Source organism: Nycticebus coucang, chromosome 1 (assembly GCF_027406575.1).
Source record: "Nycticebus coucang isolate mNycCou1 chromosome 1, mNycCou1.pri, whole genome shotgun sequence".
NCBI classification, from domain to species: domain Eukaryota; kingdom Metazoa; phylum Chordata; class Mammalia; order Primates; family Lorisidae; genus Nycticebus; species Nycticebus coucang.
In genome coordinates this window covers 17,669,512-17,680,191 of record NC_069780.1, presented here as the reverse complement: position 1 = coordinate 17,680,191, position 10,680 = coordinate 17,669,512, and the positions used below count along the sequence as shown (strand labels likewise).

The 10,680-nt window shown below is 40.8% G+C and overlaps 1 pseudogene; it reads left to right on the top strand.

Moving 5' to 3' along the window:
* Positions 1-4,064: 4,064 nt before the first annotated feature.
* On the top strand, positions 4,065-4,721 carry LOC128595707 (overexpressed in colon carcinoma 1 protein-like; annotated as a pseudogene).
* Positions 4,722-10,680: the final 5,959 nt, after the last annotated feature.

The following is a 10,680-nucleotide window of genomic DNA, read 5'->3' as shown; positions in this document are numbered from 1 at the left end:
CGCATCGATTCATTGACTATGTCAAAAGATTTTTAACAAAGGAGCAAGTGTGTGGTGTGTGTGTGAGAGAGAGAGGTGTGTGTATGTGTGTGAGATGTGTGTGTGTGTGTTAACATGAACACATTTGCATTGCAAAACAATCACGCCAGCTGCAGCATGGAGAACAAGTTGAAAGGCTGGGAAGAGTGGACACTGAGAAACCAGTTAGGATGAAACTGCTATTGTCTGGGCAAGTGATGAGAGCAGCAGAACTGGAGAGCTGACCCCGGAGAAGGATGAGTGGTTGTGTTTGAGATATATTCTGAGGACCAGGGTGAGGGGATGAGAGGGAAGATGTGGAGGTGACGACTCAAGGCTTTTAGCTTATGTCATGGCACGGATGGTGGTGTCATTCTCCTATACATAAAACAGTATAGTGTGAGAAAGAAGGAAATGGACTTGAGGTATTTTGAGATGTCTCTGCCAAAGATGGCAGAAAACAGTTGTATTTTGTGGATCTGGAGATTCAAATAGGTCTGTATTAAATTGGGGAATCATCTGTGATAAGTAGTACAGTCATCAGTGACATGGAAACAGATGATTTCACTTAAAGAAAGTGAAGTATGAGGAGAGAAGATTGCCCAATACCTGGAGGAAGCCCAAGCTCTCCTTGGCCTTGATTCAGCCTTTCACTTCTTTTGTTACTTACTGATCCACACCCTCTGCTCTGTAAGAGCAAAACAAGCCCAAGTAGAAGCCAGGGGAAACATGTGAAGAAAATAATATCCATTATATTGAGTTAACCCGTGGGGCAAATTTACTTGTTTGTTTTTCATTAAGTTTGAAGCCTTCCTTATAAAAGGAAATAGCTAGCTTAAAAATTCTGGTATGCCTAAATCCAGTTGGTGTCTTCTTCTATGCAGAAGTGTTTTTCCTATAAAATGACAACTTAGATAAAGCACACCCAGAAAGTAACTTACCAGAGAATGCTCCCAGAGGCTTGGGAGAATTACTTGTTTCTAAGGGAGACTGTTTTACACATACAGGATAACTGGAGTACTCAGAGAGATTGACTTTTTATAGGTTATTTTTTCTTTTACATGTTATTGTTTTTACAGATTTATAGAGTACATGTACAGATTTATTATGTGGATACATTGCATAGTGGTGTAACCTTAACCCAATCAGTGTACGTGATACCTATTAGGTAATTAGTTGTCCCAGACCCCTCTCTCAGCTTTGCTCATTCCGAGTCTCCAGGGTCTGTTATTCTGTGCTCTGCTTCTACGCACACTCGTTTCCCGTAGCTCCCACTTGCGAGAACATGCAGTGGGTGGCTTTCTGTTTCTGAGTTATTTCACTGATGATTATGGCCTCCAGTTTGATACACTGTGCTGCAAAAGACCTGATTTCATTCTTTTTTATAGGTGAGTGGTACTCTGTGGCATATACATGTCACATTTTCTGTATCTAATCATTGGTTGGTGGACCCTTAGCTTGATTCTGTATCTTTGCTATTGTGAATTCACATGAGTACGGTATTTTTTTTGTTTTGTTTTGTTTTTGTAGAGACAGAGTCTCACTTTATCACCCTCGGTAGAGTGCCGGGTCCTCACACAGCTCACAGCAACCTCCAACTCCTGGGCTTAAGCGATTCTCTTGCCTCAGCCTCCGGAGTAGCTGGGACTACAGGCGCCCGCCACAACGCCCGGCTATTTTTTGGTTGAAGTTTGGCCTGGGCCGGGTTTGAACCCGCCACCCTCGGTATATGGGGCTGGCGCCTTACCGACTGAGCCACAGGCGCCGCCCAATACGGTATCTTTTTAATAGAATGCTTCATTTTCCTTTAAGTAGATACCTGATAGTGGAATGGCTGGATTGAATGATAGATCTATTTTAGATCTTTTAGAAATCCCCATTGTTTTCCGTAGAGGTTGTTTGAAAGTGCCACCAGTTTGTAAGTGTTCTTTTTTTCTGCATCTTTGCCAAAATCTCTGGTTTTTTGACTTTATAATCATGGCCATTCTGACTATAGTAAGATGTTATTTCATTATGATTTAAATTTGCATTTCTATAATTATTAGTAGTATTGAGCTTTTTGGGGGGCATTGTTATCTTCTTTTGAAAAATGTCTGTTCATGACCTTTGCCATTTTAATAGATTTATTTGTTTTTTTCTTTTTGAGTTGTTTGAGTTTCTGGATATTAGTCCTTTGTTGGACACGTAATTTATAAATATTTCTACCATTCTGTACATTGTCTGTTTGCTCTGTAGATTATTTCTTTTGCTATGTAGAAGCTTTTCAGTTCAATTAAGTCTTGTTTATTTTTGTTGCATTTGCTTTGGAGGTCTTCACCATAAATTCTTTATGTAGGCCAATGACCAGAAGAGTTTTTCCTAGATTTTTTTCCACAATTCTTTATTTTTTAAAAGTTGTGATTATCAGATTTATTATTTTATCATAGCCTGCCAGGCATTGAACAAGGAAAAGCAGCTAACAAGGGAAAAAACACATCTAGCTATTATGTCTGCTCATGCTATTATATAAATATCTCTGGCACAGGTACTTACTCAACATGAGAATTTTCATGAAAAAAAATCTGAACTTTAAACAAAAGCAAAAAAATATATATTTTAGTTCATAAGCCATCAAAGATAAATTTAATTATCTAAGTTCATTAGTGAAGTTTTTTCCCATTCTGACAAAGAATTGTGAACTACCTGAGCAGTGCAGAGGAAAACTGAAGAGATGAGCTGGATGAACCACGCTGTTCTTTTCTGGACCATCAGTACCAACACAACAAATATTTACAACTCTAATTTTGTGACAGTCAGAGTTACATTTATTAAGAGTGTATCTAAACTGAGTTGGACAGTTCTCAACAGGAAACAGGGAAATGATGGCACATTTAAATTAAGATAGTCCATATGGGGGCGGCACCTGTGGCTCAAAGGAGTAGGGCGTTGGCCCCATGTATGGGAGGTGGTGGGTTCAGACCCAGCCCTGGCCAAAAACTGAAAAAAAAAAAAAAAAAAGATAGTCCATATGGGTTGATAAAAGGCACTGTTCTCAAACTTTTGGGAAGGGTATAGGAAAACCACAAGGAATAGCACGATATCCAGGTGCTGTTATTACCTCTAGGCATGAAAGGAAAAGCTGAGAGAATGGTTAACAAAACCCATAGAGGCAAACTCAAGAATGTTTGTGGAGAGGGCTACTTTGAGAGGAGGTGTGACCTTGGATGGAGACACGGTCAGCTGTGAGTGATGCGCCATCATGGGCCCAGACAGTAAATATCCTCACTTCACACTCCTTCCCTCTTGCTAGGGGCCGCGTCAGCTGATCTGACTGGTCCAGAAGGGTCGCCTTCTGGGTGGAAGAGCAGAGTGGAGAATGGAGGGAAGGAGCTAGAGAGACAAAGCAGCAGAACAGCAGGAATGGAAGGAGACGAGCAAATGCCTGAAATCGCGGATAGCAGTTGCTGGGGTGCGACGGGGGCACTGTGTTCACATAGAGAAGCCTGAGAGGCTGGCTCTAGAAGTTACAGGGCAGTTTTATGTATTCATAATGAATATGGCAATAGCAGTCAGGTGCAGTGGTTTGCTCCTGTAATTCCAGCACTTTGAGAGACAGAAGGGAGGGTGACCCGTGGTGGGTGGGTATCTCTTGAGCCCAGGAGTTCCAGGCTGCAGTGAATTATGATAGTGCCCCTGCATTCCAGATTAGGCAATAGAGAGGGATTCTGTTTCTAAATAATAATAATAAATAGTGAATAATGTAGAATTTAGCAATTCTAAAATGCTGTCTGTCTCTGGAAATAAAACCAAATTACTTCCAATATCCTTTTGTATACTATAATTCTATATTTGTTGAAAGTCAAGTAAAATCGACAGTATTTTGGCAAAGATACTAAAGATAGGCATGGATTTTATTGGTTTTTAGTAAAACAGATTTTTAAAAACCTATTACTAAACTAAAAAAATCCATATACAAAAAAAAAATACTTATCACAGCAAAGAGCAAAACGGAAGAAACTTCACTTACATGTCAAGGAACAGTTAAGAAAATAAGGGCCAGCGGCGCTATGGGCTGCAGGAACTCCACTGCCGTGGGCACGGGCCAAGGCCCTACAGGATCAGCTAAAGATGCAACAGAAGAATCAATAACGAAGATGACAAGAGGAGAAATTATGGAGGAGTCTGTGTTGGCCTGCCTTCTGAAGCTGTCAATATGGTGTCTAGTCAAACAAAGACGGTATGGAAAAATTAGAAGAAAATAGCATCACAACTCAATAAGCAAGAGACCAAGTGCTTGATGATCAATTTGGAAGGAATTTGGCCCCAGGGGGCACTGTCATGTGCACAGACATTTGCTAAGAAATTCTAAACAGTTGCCCGATTCCCTCTCTGCCCCTCAGAATCTTAAGTGTGTACTTACGGCCATGGGTGCATGTTGAATGCTGCAGTCGCAGAAGGGAATTTGTTAGAAAATATACTTGGGTGTGGAACTTTCTGTGGTCTGCCTGTGAAAGGCAAGTTAGCAGACTGTCGTCAAGGTTGTGGTCACCCAGCCTGGGCTGCTGTGCTCTGCTGTACCATCTTAACCCCTGGCCGTTCAACACTGCTCCTGGAAGTCATGTCTTTTCCCTGATTCTTTTTTGATAGTTTTTATATAACAAAATCCTCATTCTATTTATAACTTAAGATACTAAGGCATTATAAATGAATTACCTAAAATAATATATTTGTTATCTTTCTACTTCCCGTTAATTTTCAGCTATAAATTTGGTGAATTGATTCATACTGTGATCTCTTTCCCTTTTCTATCATTTGGTTTTCAAACTTTCTTGAAATGTGAGACAATTTCCTTTAGCAGGAACACTGTATTTCATTGTGATATTTAAAAATAAACTTGTTAAATTTGCATTGATCAAATTCCTATTTTCTTTAGTCAGAGGCTTATGTAACTACAAATACTTCATAGCCACGGAGTCCCTCATCCTGCCCTTGTGTTCTCACGGCAGCTCATGTTAATTCTATACTGTTTTGGAGGACTTGGTGATTGATGGTTAGTGAGATATCTGGGAAGTTTTTCTTTTGATAATGACACGTGTATCTACTTAATACCGCAATGTAAATCACTCAGTTTACCAATGTATTTCACCAATTAAAACATTTTTATCCCTCCTCAAAAAAAAAAAAAAAAAGAAAATGATAATATGTTCATTCAATGCAATATTTTGCAGGATCGACTAACTATAAATATAAGGAATTATGAAACAACATAGAAAATACATATGTAATGTCAGGTGAAAAAAGTACTTACATGTATTCTCACAATTTCTTAAAAACATGTGAAAAAAGATAAATGAAATTATCAAAAATTAAATCAGCTTTATAAAGGTGATAAAACAATGAAAGATTATTTCATCTTTTAATTTTTCAAATTTTCTATAGTGTAAGGATACATTTTATTTAAATATTTTATTGTGTTAAATACTTAAATGTTCCATTTATTTTATTGTATTTATTTATTTTTTTTTTTTTTTTTGCGGTTTTTGGCCAGGGCTGGGTTTGAACCCGTCACCTCTGGCATATGGGGCTGGTGCCCTACCCCTTTCAGTCACAGGCACCACCCGATTTTATTGTATTTATTTTATTTTTTTTTGAGACAGAGCCTCAAGCTGTCACTTTGGGTAGATTTCCATGGCATCACAGCTCACAGCAACCTCCAACTCCCGGGCTTAAGCGATTCTCTTGCCTCAGCCTCCCAAGTAGCTGGGACTGTAGGCACTCACCACAACACCTGGCTATTTTTTTGGTTGTAGCTGTCATTGTTGTTTGGTGGGTATTTATTTTAATTATTATTTAAATATATATATTTTGAGACAGAGTGCCACTTGGTCACCCTCTGTACAGTGCTGTGGCGTCATAGCTCACAGCAACCTCGAACTCTTGGGCTCAAGTGATCCTCTTGTCTCAGCCTCCCAAGTAGCTGGGACTACAGGCGCCAGCCAAAACACCCCGCTATTTTTTTAGAGATGGCATCTTGCTCTGGCTTAGACTACTCTGGAACTCCTGAGCTCAAGCAGTTCATAAGTCTCAGCCTCCCAGAATGCTAAGATTACAGGCATGAGCCACTGTGCCCGATTAAATGTATTATTTTTAAATGCAACAAAAATTGTACCCTATGGAAGACTGAGGACTTTCTAGACCTTGATGTAGATGAATGTTGCCTGGGTGTATACATAATAAACAATCATCAAATTACATATGTGCAATTAATGCAATTATGCTCATTTGCATATGTATAATATAGTGCTCTACAAGGGTACCAAACAATGTATGCACATTTTTTGTGTAAGAGATGTTATCTGTATATTACTTTTTGAAGTTAAACTGAATTACAGTAGCAATATGGTGCTCACTCAAAAGATGGGATTAATCAAATGAATGCTAGTGTCACCATGGGACAGGCAGGATAGTCGAAGAAGCACAGTTGTCATTCAAGGAATGCAAGACCATTTTGAAGTGGTATTTGAAACACAAGAATGTTGTAAAGTGTGATGACCATGGAGGTGTGAGTAACAACAGAGCCTCCGATGTGCCCAAACGCTGCACGGATCCATGGTAAGTCTGAGATGCTTGGTGCTGTGAAATGTAGCTCGCGGCAGTACAAGTGGCCACTTGGTCAGTGCTCCTTAAGCAGTAGTTTGTCATAATCGCAAGCGTCTGGACGCTGATAGTCACCACTACGAGCGCCTCTTGTAATTGCAGAAGTCAAACATGACCTGTATTCACCTTCTGTTATCGGTATATATTGATTATTACAATTTTAATACAGTTTTCCTTCATTAAAACGTGCATGTGATTTTTTGGCACCCTCTGTATATCAATTTTTACCCATAGTTCCTGGCTCATAACTCCCACAGCCCTTGTTTCAGTCTTTTGTTACAGTGTGAGGTCACTCCAGGGCTCAGAAGCAGCATCAGAAGACAGGATCAATCTCTGTCTCTCACCTTCTCCTGCGCCTATCATCTGCTTCTTTTTCACCCCAAGGCAGGAGTCTTCCTCTACCTTTCTGTCTTGGAGGTGGCCATAAAACAATTCTCTGACCTACTTTGTCTGATTGTAGGTCACAAGACCCTCATTTCAGAAGGAGTTTTGCCCACACCCTGGAGGAAGGAGGCCGCACAGAGAGCCAAGAAGAATCTGGACAGGCCTTGCTGGGTTTCTCACTCAGCCTGTTGGGTATCAGATCACACTCCTTTGGTCCGATCACATTTCTACACAGTTGTCAATCCCACCTCTCTAATGAAATCTCCACAAAAAGCTTGGGGGACAGCCGAACATGCAGAGCTGGTAGGTGCTGGGCCCCGGGGGCGTGGAGGCTCCACTGCCCGCTGCCCGCTGCCCCCTGCCCCTTGCCCCCGCACTTTGTCTGTGCTTCTCTTCATCTGTACCCTTTGCAAGAACCTTTAGAATAAGCCGGTAACCATGTTCCCTGAGTTCCGTGAGCCTCTCTAGCAAATTATTCAAACTCAAAGAGTTGTGGGAATCCCAACTTGGAACAAGTCAGTCAGAATTTCTGGAGACCTAGACCTGAGACTGGTGTCTGCTGGGGCATGGGGTGGTCCTGTGGACTGAACCCTCAGCCTATGGGATCTGATACCATCTCCAGGTGGCTAATGTCACAACTGAATTGGAGGACACCCGGTTTGTGTCCATTGTAGAATTGCTTGCTTGGTGGCTGTGGGGAACTTCCACACATTTGGTCACAGAAAGTCTTTCGTGTTGCTTGTTTTTTGTTTTTGTTTGTTTGTTTTGAGACAGAGCCTCCTCAAGCTGTTGTCCTGGGTAGAGTGCTATGGCATCACAGCTCACAGCAACCTCCAACTCCTGGGCTCAAGCGATTCTCCTGCCTCCGCCTCCCAAGTAGCTGGGACTACAGGCTCCCGCCACAATGCCCAGCTATTTTTTGGTTGCAGCTGTCATTGTTGTTTGGTGGGCCCGGGCTGGATTCAAACCCGCCAGCTCAGGTGTATGTGGCTAGTGCCTCAGCCGCTTGAGCTACAGGTGCCAAGCCTTCTGTGTTGCTTGTTAAGTGAGAGCAGAGGAAACATGCTTTCAGTTTGAGTGTGTTTTTCCCAGAATACGTGTATGGATACATGCCAGAGTTCAATAAAAGAGTTTTAAAAATTGTAATCTACAACATATCATCTAAAGTATGTACAGTAGGGCGGCGCCTGTGGCTCAAAGGAGTAGGGCGCCAACCCCATATACCAGAGGTGGCGGATTCAAACCCAGTCCTAGCCAAAAGAAGAATAATAATAATGAAGTATGTACAGTAGACAAATGAGGTTGACTATAATTCTCTATTTAACTCCTGCATTTTATCAATACAATATGGTATTTCTAATTTTTAATCCTAAACAAAGTAAAAAATATTTATCTTAAAGCATTCTTATCTACCAATGCTTGTTGACCTAAAAACCCTGTTCTCTGGACATACAGTCCCTTGCTATTTTGGTTAATAATTTGGCTGTCAGTGACAACAGAATGGGTAAGGATGCCTTTGGCCCATATAATTTGTAGTAATTGCGATGGAGATAAAAAAAGAAAACATAGATTGAGACTAGGCCAAGCTGCTGTTTAAACACACAAACTGGGCCCAGTGTCACATACCAATAGTCCCAACAACTCAGAAGGGTGAGGCAGGTGAATCACTTGAGCCCAGGAGGGCTTGAGGTTATAGAGTTTGAGGGTGCAATGCATAGTGACATACCTGTGAATGGTTACTATGCTCCAGCCTGGACAACACAGAGAGACCCTGACTCTAAAAATAAAAATAACAAATAAATAAAACGATTCCTATTTATATAACCACTTGTTGTTTTCACGTTACTCTTTTTTTTTTTTTTATAAATTCTTTACAATGGGTGCCTCTAGAACATATGTAATAATGAAAATGCCATTATTTCTTACTCAGGAAGTAGAGATATTGTGAGGTCAAATACTTGTCAGAAATTAGCAATCCAAGCTAAAACTAGAACATGAGAGTTTCTGAAATGCAATCCCGAGATGCAGATATGCTAGCTGTTCTGAGCTTTTTTAAAAGGCTAAGTGTCAAGAATATCAATCTTCTCAATGGAAGTTGTCTTTTCCTTTAGAGTTCCAGGCTTTGGATGTCCACTTCAAGTTCGTAGTCATTATTGGTGACAGTATTCTGATGTGTCAGATTGTGGGTAGCAACTTCTTCCCAAGACTACTTGACTGGAGATATTTCTTGATGAACAAGCATGTCCTAATTAAAACCAAAAGTAAAACTCATGAATTGTTTTCATACACATCTTGGCTTACTTTCCATGGCCTGGCATTTATGGATACAAAGTGTCAGTATAAAATGAGAAGTGTTGTGTAACTCTTCCACTGTAACTGTCTTGGTTTCCAGGGTAGGCATAAAAGCTTTTGCCACTAGGCACTTGTTAGGCCAAGTCACTTACTTTTCCTTGTTGCTCATTCTTCTTGATCACGGCACAAGATTTCAACAAAGTTAATTAATAATGTTGTTTGAAGACTCTAAATATATGACGTGCCCAATATTTTCTTAATTCTTTTAAACCAAAGGCATTCTATAATGTGGAGAACTGCATAATTGTAAGTTAAAATATCTTTCTGACACTTTAACAATTAAAATATAATTTTATGTCTTTCATTTTAAATTGAGGCTTTTTTTTTTTTTTTAAATAGTGAATTAGCAATGAATTTAGCTGAGCCACTTCCCCATGGGCCAGTCCACTTCTTCACATCTGGGAACAGTCTGCAGTTGTCTCCAAAGAGAGTGTTTGTGTTCAGGGGAGGGAAGTTCCTCTCACTGCAATCCTGCTGCCTCCTAAAGTTAGAGGCCTCAAATTTTCAAGCTCACAATTAGTGAGGGGGGGTTGTTTGTCAAAAAGTAGATTCCTGGGCCCAAAGCCCACAGAGTCTAGTAGAACCTCCAGAGAAACTGATACAGGTAGCCCTTCTGTCCTTTACCAAACAGTCTTTGATTCTCATGTGAAGGTCCTGTGTCATTTATTAATCAGCCCCCATGTGAGGACACCAAGCAAAAATTACACAAACACATAGGTACACAAACATGCTTGAGCAAAGGTTATGCTGATAAAGCCTCAAGGTTGGGTTTGCACAGAATACAGGGCATTTAGTGGACTACCCCATGCTTCTGAGCCCCGGCGTTTTAATCGAATGCAGAGCCACACTTCTGGGCTGCATGGTGGGCTTGTCCATCAGCATTGTGCTGGAGCAAGAGATGGATAGGACTCGTCATCTGCAAATGCTTCCTTAAACAAGAAGCAAAGGTATAGTGGAATACGAAAAATTCTAAAAAGAGTCCGGTTGTTAGAATGCTTGGAAAGCATCTTAAAAACTGAACATTCTCAAGGTGGCAGAACACCGTTGTAATGACTGGGCATTTGAACTCTGGCCTGTCTCCATCTACTGCAGGAGTCTGTTCCATAGATTCTCCGTCAAACGGTCTTTGGGGTCTACCTTCGTAGGGTCACCTCCCAGAAAAGGAAGCTCAGGGAGCTCTGGGCAGCTTGTTTCAGCCCTGATGGCCCCATTCATTAGAGTTCTTTATTGCCAGGAGAACTTCAGTCTGAACTTACTGGCCTGATTTTTGCCTTGGCTCCTACCCACTTC